The following is a 10,334-nucleotide window of genomic DNA, read 5'->3' as shown; positions in this document are numbered from 1 at the left end:
CCCACACCAAAAAAGAACCCAAGCCTGGGTTATTGACAAAAAAGTGGGATGGATACACGTGTTGCTTTAGAGCAAGGCTTCCCCAGCTTCTCCTCCCTGCAATCCTTCAGCAGAGGAAGGTTTCGCAAGTCCAAAGCGGCAGGCATATTTTAAAAAGCGACATAAATCAAACATTTACCTACAACAAACCATACATTTATTTTAAAACCTCTTGGATATATGCATAACTTTGGTGATTGCCACATTCTAGATGTGTTTGTTCATTTTTACACAAGGAACTAAATCTTGGCAAAAATATTTGGTACTGCAGGGTGTGGTGCATCCGTATCATTTAATGAATTGATTACAGTTTTGATGCTATGATTATCATTGCTGAGAACAGTGTTTTGCATATATCTGTAGAAATAAATGGCAGAAGTGTGCTTAGTACCTTTCTAGAAGTTATTAGAAAGCCTGTCCCAGTTTCTAACATTTAATTCATCTAAGATTCATTTAACGGCTTTTATATGAAACTCAAGTCAGCAACTCCAATAGCATTTTTTTTTTAAACCCAAGCGTTCTAACACTGAAATGCAATGAGAAGCCAATACGCCTTAGGAATGGTCAGAGGGAGATACGAAGCTTTGTTTTCGGAAATTACAACTTTCTTTGTGCAGTAAAGACGCTGCTTGTTCTTTACGCTCAGTCGTCTGCGACCTGAGCTGCGTAGAGCAATCCATGGCATTTGTAAAGGAAAGCATGCTTGCGTGCCTGAGCCCAGGCTTCGGCAAAGTCGTGAGAATCCGGAGGAAGTCACACAACGCAGGGAAGGCCAGCGCCTCAGAGAAGAGGATTCTCTCCACACTTAAACTTAGGTTTGTTCTGGTGATTACTACCCATGGCACAAGGCAGAGGGTGTTGTGCTGTCTTGATTTACACTTATATTCAGGCTACAGAACCGAAGCGGCTCCTTTCCTAGTCACACGATTAAAATAGCAATGGCGTGTTTATACTTCCCAAGGGTAGATGGGAAACGCGTAAAACAAAACCTCTAAGCAGCTAAGTTTCGAATCTGCTGACAGCTGTGGGCCTTTTTCCTGTCCACGTGCCCAAGTGCTCATCCCAGCCAGCAAGTCCTCAGACCTTCACAAGAGACACAGGAAACCAAGACGGCGCTGGGCAAGCCCAGACCCCACATGCGCCTCTTTCTCTGTAATTTTGGATCTTCTTGGAAACTGCACCATCCGCTCTAATTACCTATGCCGGGAATCCTGTGCGCACCAGGCTGCTTTTCTCAACAGCCTGCCTGCGCCATGCCCCTGGAAACAGCTCAGACCTGCTCTACGGGGGCATTAATCCTGGCAGTTGAGAAGGGTGAACTCGCTTTAGCCATAGGTTCCTGTAAACAATAGAAGATCAGTCTTCAGCTCCCAGACCAGATCCAAGCATGCCTTTGCTGCTGCGCATGCGCTGCCGTTTGCAAGTCTACAAAGCTGTTACAGACTTTCACCTCCTCTGCAGATCTTGGTCAAGATAACTTTGAGTGAACCTCTAGGCTTTTCCCCATCTCTGCAACGTCACCCACCAAAACCACAATCCCTCCAACCACCATAACGTTAGAACAAACTCGAGCATTTGGTGCCATTCCCAGCTGTTTCTCAGAGCTGTTTACCAAATTAGAACAACAGAAGTAAGCTCCCCACTGTGTCATTAGGGGTTGCTAAGATGGGGGTATGTGGTTCCCTACTACTGTCACACCAAATTGAACAGCTGAGCAGGTGGACACGTTGTCATTATCTGAATTGGAAGGCCAAGGCTAAAATCAATTGGCCAATATTACGTTTACACAGAACTGACCCATGGATCCTTAGCCCTGGTCTACTACAGAGTCAGTTGCATGTTAAAAACAAAAGCAAACGTGTGTGTGTGTGTGTGTGTGTGTGTGTGTAATGGAGTATATTATCTTATAATATACAATATAATAAATATATAAAGTATGTAACATGTATAAATATGTATGTATGTGTATGTATGTTTTATTTTGAGCCTACAGTTTTTAACTTGCCTCATAGATATTAGTTTATAAACATTTTATGGAGAAAATGTAGCTACTTTTAAAGGTAGTGCATTATCTCATCTGAGTGATTCCATCACGTAAAGATAGAATTGTGTAACTTTGAAACAGTTTTGAGAAATGTCCCATGAGTGTACCTAAAATTCATTTTTTTCTACCTAGTTAAAAATTCCCTTTTTTGTCTGCCCCCTCCCGTTGTGTGTGTGTGTATGTGTGTGTGTGTGAGTGTGTGTGTGTGTGTGTGTGTGTGTGTGTGAGAGAGAGAGAGAGAGAGAGAGAGAGAGAGAGAGAGAGAGAAAGAGTGTGTGTGTAGTATAACTTGGTCTGGAACTCACCACTGTGTAACTCTGAGGCCAAGGCTGGTTTCAAACTACAAATCCTCTTTATCTTCTGGAGTGTTGCGTTTGTATGCCTGATCCACAGTCCTGGCTTTTATTTGATGCTTCTGGACGATGGTGGGGTTAAGGACTCATGAAAACAATCCACAGAACACACTTTAAAATATGTTAATATTTGCATTAAGAACCAAGTGTATACAGACTATTACTAGGTAAAAGTTACCCATCCATTAGAAAACTGCAGCTACAAGAGGAAACGAAATAGTTCTATAGACTTAGGGAAGAGGATTATCTTCGGGAAGGTAAACTGTCCAAATAAGTGATACCAAGAGAAGAGAGATGGACAATTGTGGGGAGCCGAATGCGGACGCCATTACAAGATGGCGCTGGCTCCCTCACGGCTTGAGGTAAACAACTCCATATATAGTAATGCTCTTGTCAGCTAAGGCGGTGCACCCTGCTCATGCGTAGTACATAACCTATCTCCAGCCAATCCCGAGGCCTCTGGTGTCAGCAGACTGGTGACAACCAATCATCTCAAGCCCCGTATGCACTTCTCCCTATATAAGCAGACAGCTAGGGTAGTTTGGGCCCCTCGCTTCCTGCTCTCCCTTTCAACCAAGAGGCTCCCACACTAAAGAATGATCTGAGAAGAATCCTCTGGTGGTGGTCGTCTTTCCTCGCTGGTCGATGAGCACGCCGCAGACAATGAAAAGCCAGGCTGCAAATATCTACTTGAACCTGAATTTATGTAAGCAGACACACAGTCCTGCTTGATGGGATCATGACCATGGCCACTGGGTACTTGCAACTGACGCCAAGTGAAGGCACGTCTCGCTGAAGTTTTCTGAAGTTGAACAGAGTAGGTGTTCTGATTGATCAAGAACCAGGTTGAAAGGTCCAGAGGATTTAAGTTCTACAGGGAAATAAAGAGTAACCCTTTACTTTCCAGACTTACAACATGCTAAGTAGAAAAACAAAGTTGAGGCTAACCACTCCTTGATCTTTGCTATGTGTTTGATGAATGTGTTCACATGTACGTGTGCATGTGTGCGCATGTCTGTGGGCAGGTCTGAGGTTGGTTTATGGAGTTCTTTCCACTGAATTCATTGAGGCAAGGCTTCTTAATTGAGCCCAGAGCTCACTGATATGTCTAGTCTAGCTACCTAGCTTGCTCTGGGGAACTCTTTGGTTCTGCCTGCAGCAATCTGTGATTACACCAAGCTACCAAGCCTGTCTGGCATTTATGTGGGTGTTGGGGATCCAGGCTTCAGTTCTTAAGGTTGATGCTTGAGTGACAAGTAGTTTAATCACTTCTCAGGAATCTCTGGGATTTTTTTTTTCTCCTCGTTGAGAAATAGCACAGGAATTTATAGCCATATCTGCACTTTACATTTAAAGTCAAACCTCAAATTGGTTGTCCAAAATGAAAAATGGGCAGCCGTCCTTCCTCAGTCCTCATGAAAAATCCTTAGGACTTCAAAAAATCCTAATGAAAAGGAAGATGAAGACAAGACACATAACAAAGCCCAGTGTGACCAATGCTGGTCTAGGTCCCTGGTTCAAGCCTACATTTGTAAATTACTCAAGAGTAAGAGTTGCCTTTCTCCTTGGCTATGTCAGTGATTCCCGTAGGAACAAGAGACAGTCAGCAAAAGGTAGAATCACTATGTACTAATTCTTCCCTTGTAGAGCTTGGTCTTTTATTCAGAGGATCAAACAGAGGGTTTTATTTAAGTTTCGTTGTTGTTGTTAGCAGACAATTCTCCACCCAGTATGTCTTGTATTTCAATTTATTTCCTATAAGCTACCACCATGTGGGATCTTCACTCACAAAGGAGGGATTTGTTTCTCCGTCTCCATTAAGTACTCAGCATATTTATTTTGGATAATTTCATTTCTTCTTCCAAGAAGAAAATTGGGTAATATTTCTTTAAGAGCCGGATTAGGGTTTTGACATTTCTTTTAGTCACCAACAAGAAACAGAATTCGTTACAAGAGTTTCGTTTTGTGCAGAGCCATGTGGTAGGAGTCCACACTACTCCAAACAAACATTTTTTTCCTCTTTCCTGTTCCTGATTTTAGAAACCCGAGGTTCCCTCCCAAGTCTAGAAGTCATGTGATTTCCGTTCATCTCTCTTGTCCCTATCAGAAGGTTGCATACAGAGATATTTCTGCCCAGACTATTCAGCCTGGGGGAGGACTAACCTTTTATCTTCATGTTTAAAGCCAACGCCTCCAGCTTTCAAATTGTTCCTAGAATCAGGTTCCTTGCTGGCTGAAGAAAAAAAAAAAAACAGAACCAGAACTGGTTTTTAAACAGTGTTAGTTCATATATTTTCTAGAATATTCAGTGATGGTCGTCATTCTCTGGAGATCTTTTTAATGCACCTAATGACAATTGCATGCCTTTTTGTGTTTGCTATTCTCAACTACTTTTATACTTTAAACCTTCAAAATTCCAGACACACTTGAGTGTTTTCTTCAAGGTTAGGGTTCTACACAACAAAATGATGTCCACCCTCCACGTTTAAAATTGCCCCCAGTAGACTTTCTAAAGTGCCAATAACCGCAAACCTACACTCTTCTACTGTCTCGTATTTCTTTTAAGAACCATTTTATAATTTTGTTATGTGTGCCTTAAACAACACTTGCGTTTTTTATAATATTATCACATCTCTGGTAAACAATGCTAAAAATTGTGCCTAACAATCTTTTAAAATTACGTTTGATATTTTAACATTGATACGAAGTGTCCTATGGTATACTCTTCTGGCATCCTATCCACCCCCCCACCCCCCCATCATTCCCTAGGGATAACCACTTTCAAAAAGTCTCTGCTACCCTTCCAGAAAATTCCACCATCTAAACTGTGTTCTTTCACCATATACAATATAATGTTAACTACATGGTGTATTTCTGTGTACATCTCCACTCTTGCTGTGAATCATCTATATTTCCTTTATATGTTCATAGCATGCCCTAGCAATCTTTTCATCACGCTGGTCCATGTACATAGACAACAAATGTTTTAGTGACTCAGTACTGTTCTTTTGCATCATGGTTTCCATATTGTGTGTTAGGGTCCAAGAGTCACTGATGCAAGACCCCCCAACTCAGGTAGTATGAAAAGTCAAGGGGTGTTTATTCTACAGAAATCACCAGCATTGGGGGAGGGGGGTCAACCTTTCATTAAAATGTCGATGATTCGAGGAGCTCCCAGGCCCCCTTTCTAAGCAGGACTAGGGGAATTTCCCAGGGTTAGGCGACCTCTAATATGATTGATACGGGGCTAGGCAGTGACATCGTTACAATTTTGATTGTTTACTAGGTTAGTTTAATTATGAGTGGTGAGACCTTGAAGAGTCTCGGAGACCAGCTCCGTTTTGTCCTTGTGATGTCCTCCAGCCAGGCGTCGCAGGAGCTGACTGAGTTCCACTCACCCTCCCTAAGTCGTGATCATCACTGATCAACGACCCACATTGTCCACAGCTTGCTCTGCGGAGCCCAGTTTGCTCCCCGCGAAATTGAAATTTGTTCCTCGCCAGGTTTTTGTTTCTTAGTGGACACGTAAGTTACTTCTGCTTTCTTGGCGCTGTAAAATGCAGTCACTAAGGCCTGCCCACTCTTCAGTGCTTTGGTGTGTGTAAGAACTCCTCTGGGACTGAGTTTCCAGAGCCCCTCTGCTTCCGCTCCTCCCCTTCTCCCGCTCTGTGTCTGACAGGCAAAAGGCATCAGGGCCACACCCATGGCTACCCCTCTAGCAGCTGCCAATTGCATTTACCCAATGGGAACGGATGCAGGAAATGCAAAGGAGAAACGCAGAAAATGGATTCGGTTACGCTCCAGGCTGACTTCATGCCTGCAAAAGCTCCCTTCTTTCTGTTTTACATCTACCTGTCCTCTGTGCTCCCTCTCTTGTCTGTCTAGTCCTAGATCTCTGTATAATTGTTTTTCTTTTTCTTTTTTTATTGGTCATTTTATTTATTGACATTTCAAATGTTATCCCCCTTCCCAGTTTCCCCTCCACAAACTCCCTAGCCCCTCCCCGCTCCCCCTGCCTCTTTGAGATCTCTGTGTTCTAAACTCCTCTAGCGTCTCTATCCCATTCTCTGCCTCTGCACATCACTGGTTAACCAAACTTTGTTCAGGACCCTGGTTGAGTTTGTCGTCGTGTCTTGCGTGGGCTCCGAGCTGATATTTGCTCCTGACACTACAACGCTTAGTTTGGTGCTTAGAGCTCGTGCTGTGGTTCAGCAGTCCCTCCCCTGCACCCATAACACACCGATTTCCTGTGCTGCTGCCCAAAGAGCTGAGCAAGATACAACCTGGATAAGACACAGTAGCCTGGATGGTAACCAGAGTGGTGGGTGTGCACGTGCACACGTGTGTGTCTCTGTGTGTGTGTGTGTGTGTGTGTGTGAATTTTGTGTGCTTGGGTGAATTTCATAGAGTAATAGCTGGAGTTTTGAGGTCAAAGATTATACACTTACTTGACAAGTATTTGGTATGTGTCTATGTTGTGGCATGCTTCTGTAGTACGTATGTATGTAGCTACATGTGTATGTAGGGGAGTATGTGTGCACATGAGTGTGTGCATATGGAAACCTGAGGCTGACATGGGGAACCTTTCTTGATTTATCTGTATCTTATTTACTGACACTGAGCCTCTCAGTTGAACCCAAAGCCTACCCTTTTGCCTAGCTTATTTATTTATTTAGAGGTTCTCTGTTTCCATGTTGTGAACCCCAGAATGCCAGGTAAGCAACCACAGCCGCCCTGCGTCTGTAAGGATGCTCGAGACCCAGCTCTGATTCTCAGGGTTTCTTTTATTTTAATCTTAGTTTTACTTTTATGTGTACGGATGTTTTGCCTGCATGCGTGCAAATGCACTACACGAAAGTCTGATGCCTTTGGAGACCAGAAGGTGACCGTAGATCCTCTGGAACTGGAAATACAGTTGTGAGTCACCAGGGGGCTGGGAGTAAAACCCAGGTCCTCCAGAGCACCTGTTAGTACTTATTATTTTTACTATTATTATTACTACGATTGTTATTTATTCTTCTGTCATACAATACATCCCAACTGCAGTTTTCCCTGCCCCCACCCCCAGATACACTCCTCCTTAGCTTCCTTTCAGAAGGGAGCAGGCTTCCCAGGCACATCATCCAAACATGGCACAACTGAGAGAATTCTCTACAGTGATGTGAAGTCACCTCAGGACTTGGGTCACAAACTACACTCTCCTCACTCATGGTCCCCATCTCCTGTGCTCACTTACATGTCCTCATGAAGCCGTCTGCTATACTCTGAGCCATCCAGTGGAAGGCCTAGGAGTCTAGGAATGATGACCCTATGAAGCCATCGGCGGGACTCACAGTCATCTGACTGAGCATGGCAGCGGTTCCATTAACTTCGCTTGCCACTGCAAACAAATGCTTGACACAGCAACTTAAGGGAGGCAGGATTTCTTTTAGCTCATGGTTTGAGGTGTCTTTCTCAGCAAGAATGGCATAGCCTCAAGAGCCCCAAGACAGCAGGAGTGTGTAGCATCTGGTTATGTCATGTTGCAGATGGAAGAGAGAGGGGGGAGAGGGAGGGAGGGAGGGAGAGAGAGAGAGAGAGAGAGAGAGAGAGAGAGAGAGAGAGAGAGAGGGAGGGAGGGAGGGAGGGAGGGAGGGAGGGATGGAGGGGAGAGAGAGAGAGAGAGAGAGAGAGAGAGGGAGGGAGGGAGGGAGGGAGGGAGAGGGAGAGGAAGCAGAGAAGTCAGGCAATGCTTTTATATCATTATAAACTTCATTTTTAACCATTTTAAAGCTGAGCCAGTAACGTTAGAGGTTTGAATGCTCTGTAGAGAGACAGTCAATTTTTAATGTAGAGAATTCAGCAACGTGTTAACAGCTGCATAATATTCCATCAGGTGAAGGTGTCATAGGCTGTGTTTCCATGTATGCTGGTTTCTGAACACCTTCTCAATGGATTATATATAAAAGTTACTGTTTTTTCTTTGCTAAATGATAACCATGATGAACACATACATTTTTGTCTTCAGCCTTTTAAACAACATTCATGTAGAATAACCCATATCTTAGCTATTGCAATTATTTTATGAACTATGTCTTGTGCCCATTTTCCAGAGGCAAAGAAAGGTTAAATAACTTGTGAGTTTCCCGTTTCCTGGTCTGGGATTCTGGTCTGGCATGTAACAGAGAAAGTGAGCAGAGCCCGCGCGTCCATTACTGCTCCTTCTAACTCCTAAGTAGCTGCTGCAAGTCCTGCTGTCTTGGCTTCCACCAGGATGGGCTGTAACCTGTAACCGTGACCTCCCTCGTGTGGCTTTCATCTGAGAATATTTTATCACAGCCACAGGAAAGTGAACTAGGGCAAAAGGCAAACAGTTATGGGAGGGAAATACCAATTACCCTGTTTTGGTCCTTACCCATTGTGTCTATTCTTGGATTCTCTCATTTGCTCAGAATAAGTGCAGCTGTTACGTGTCAAATTTTTGAAAATGACAAGGAAAAGAAATCCCACCATATTCTTCCCAAAGAACAACAAATTCATTGCTGCCCACTTGGGAATACTCATTTTTCCTACTAGCTCCAGGCAACCATGATCTGCTTCCTATGTCTAGATCTTGACTTTTACTAGAGATTTCACATAAAATATATTGTATACTGGGCCCCCACTCATACTTCTTTGTCTTTTTGAGATCTGTCTTTTTTTTTTTCTTCATTTGCCAGTAATTCATTCCCCACGTAACTAAATAGTATTTGGTTCTAGGAACCTATGGAGCTTGTTTCCAGTTCAGGGAAATGTCTTTGTTACTTTTCTGTTGCTGTGATAAGGCAGACAGAGGTAACATGAGGAAGGAGTGGTTTGTCTTGGCTCACAGTTCTACAGAGCTGTCCATCATTGTGAAGTCGGAGGGGCAGGAGCTTGAAGTAACTGGTCACATTGCATCATAGGCAGGAAGAAGAGGGATTTGAATTCTCAGTTCATGTTCTACTCTTTATATTCTATACTCTAGACCCCACCCCAGAGAATGGTGCTGTCCACAGTGGGTGGGCCTTCAGACCTCAGTAAACCCAATCAAGATTCTTCCTCACAGGTGTGTCTAAAGACTGAGAGGTTTACAATTGAGTTTTACTGTCATGGGCTATCACATAGGGCAGAAGTATTCATTTCTTTTTGGTAAATTCTTATAGTAGAGTCCCTGTGCCTAAGCGTAACTTCATAAGAAGAGCTGTGAAAGCATTTAAGATGTCTACTAGCATGTTTGAGCTTCTTCTCTTGGTTTCATATTCTTCATGAGTCATTTAAGCCATGGGTTCTGGTCCCCAAAGCAGTGACTATGCTGGTACCAGTAAAGTTGACCACTTGATCCCTCAGAAGGATTGTTGTTTAGTGAGAAATTCATGTTTCCTTGTGTATTGGTTTCTTTTTCTCTTGCAGTGATAAAAGACCATGACCAGAAGCAACTTAAGAAAGAACAGGATTGTTTTAGTTGCCCACAGTTCCGGAGTGATGGGGTATGACATGGCTTATGTCTATGTGTAGTGGTTTGAATGAGAATAGCTCTCATAGGCTTGCATATTGAATGCTTGGTCTGCAGTTAGTGGAACCATGTGGGAAGGACTAGGAGGTGTGGCCTTGTTGGAGAAGGCATGTTGCTGGGGTAGACTTTGTAAGGTTTCAAAAGTCAAAAGTCCATACCCATCTCTCTTCTTCTTCTTCTTCTTCTTCTTCTTCTTCTTCTTCTTCTTCTTCTTCTTCTTCTTCTTCTTCTTCTTTTTCTTCTTCCTCTCTCTCTCTTTCTTTATCTCTGTCTCTGTCCCCCCTCCCACCTGATAGCTACACATCAGGATATAGAGCTCTCAGCTACTGCTCCAGAATCATGCCTGCATACTTCCCTCCATGATAATCTTGCACTAACCCTCTGA

The sequence above is a fragment of the Micromys minutus genome, assembly GCF_963924665.1.
Source record: "Micromys minutus genome assembly, chromosome: 7".
Classification (NCBI taxonomy): Eukaryota; Metazoa; Chordata; class Mammalia; order Rodentia; family Muridae; genus Micromys; species Micromys minutus.
Note: the sequence above shows the minus strand (reverse complement) of the source record.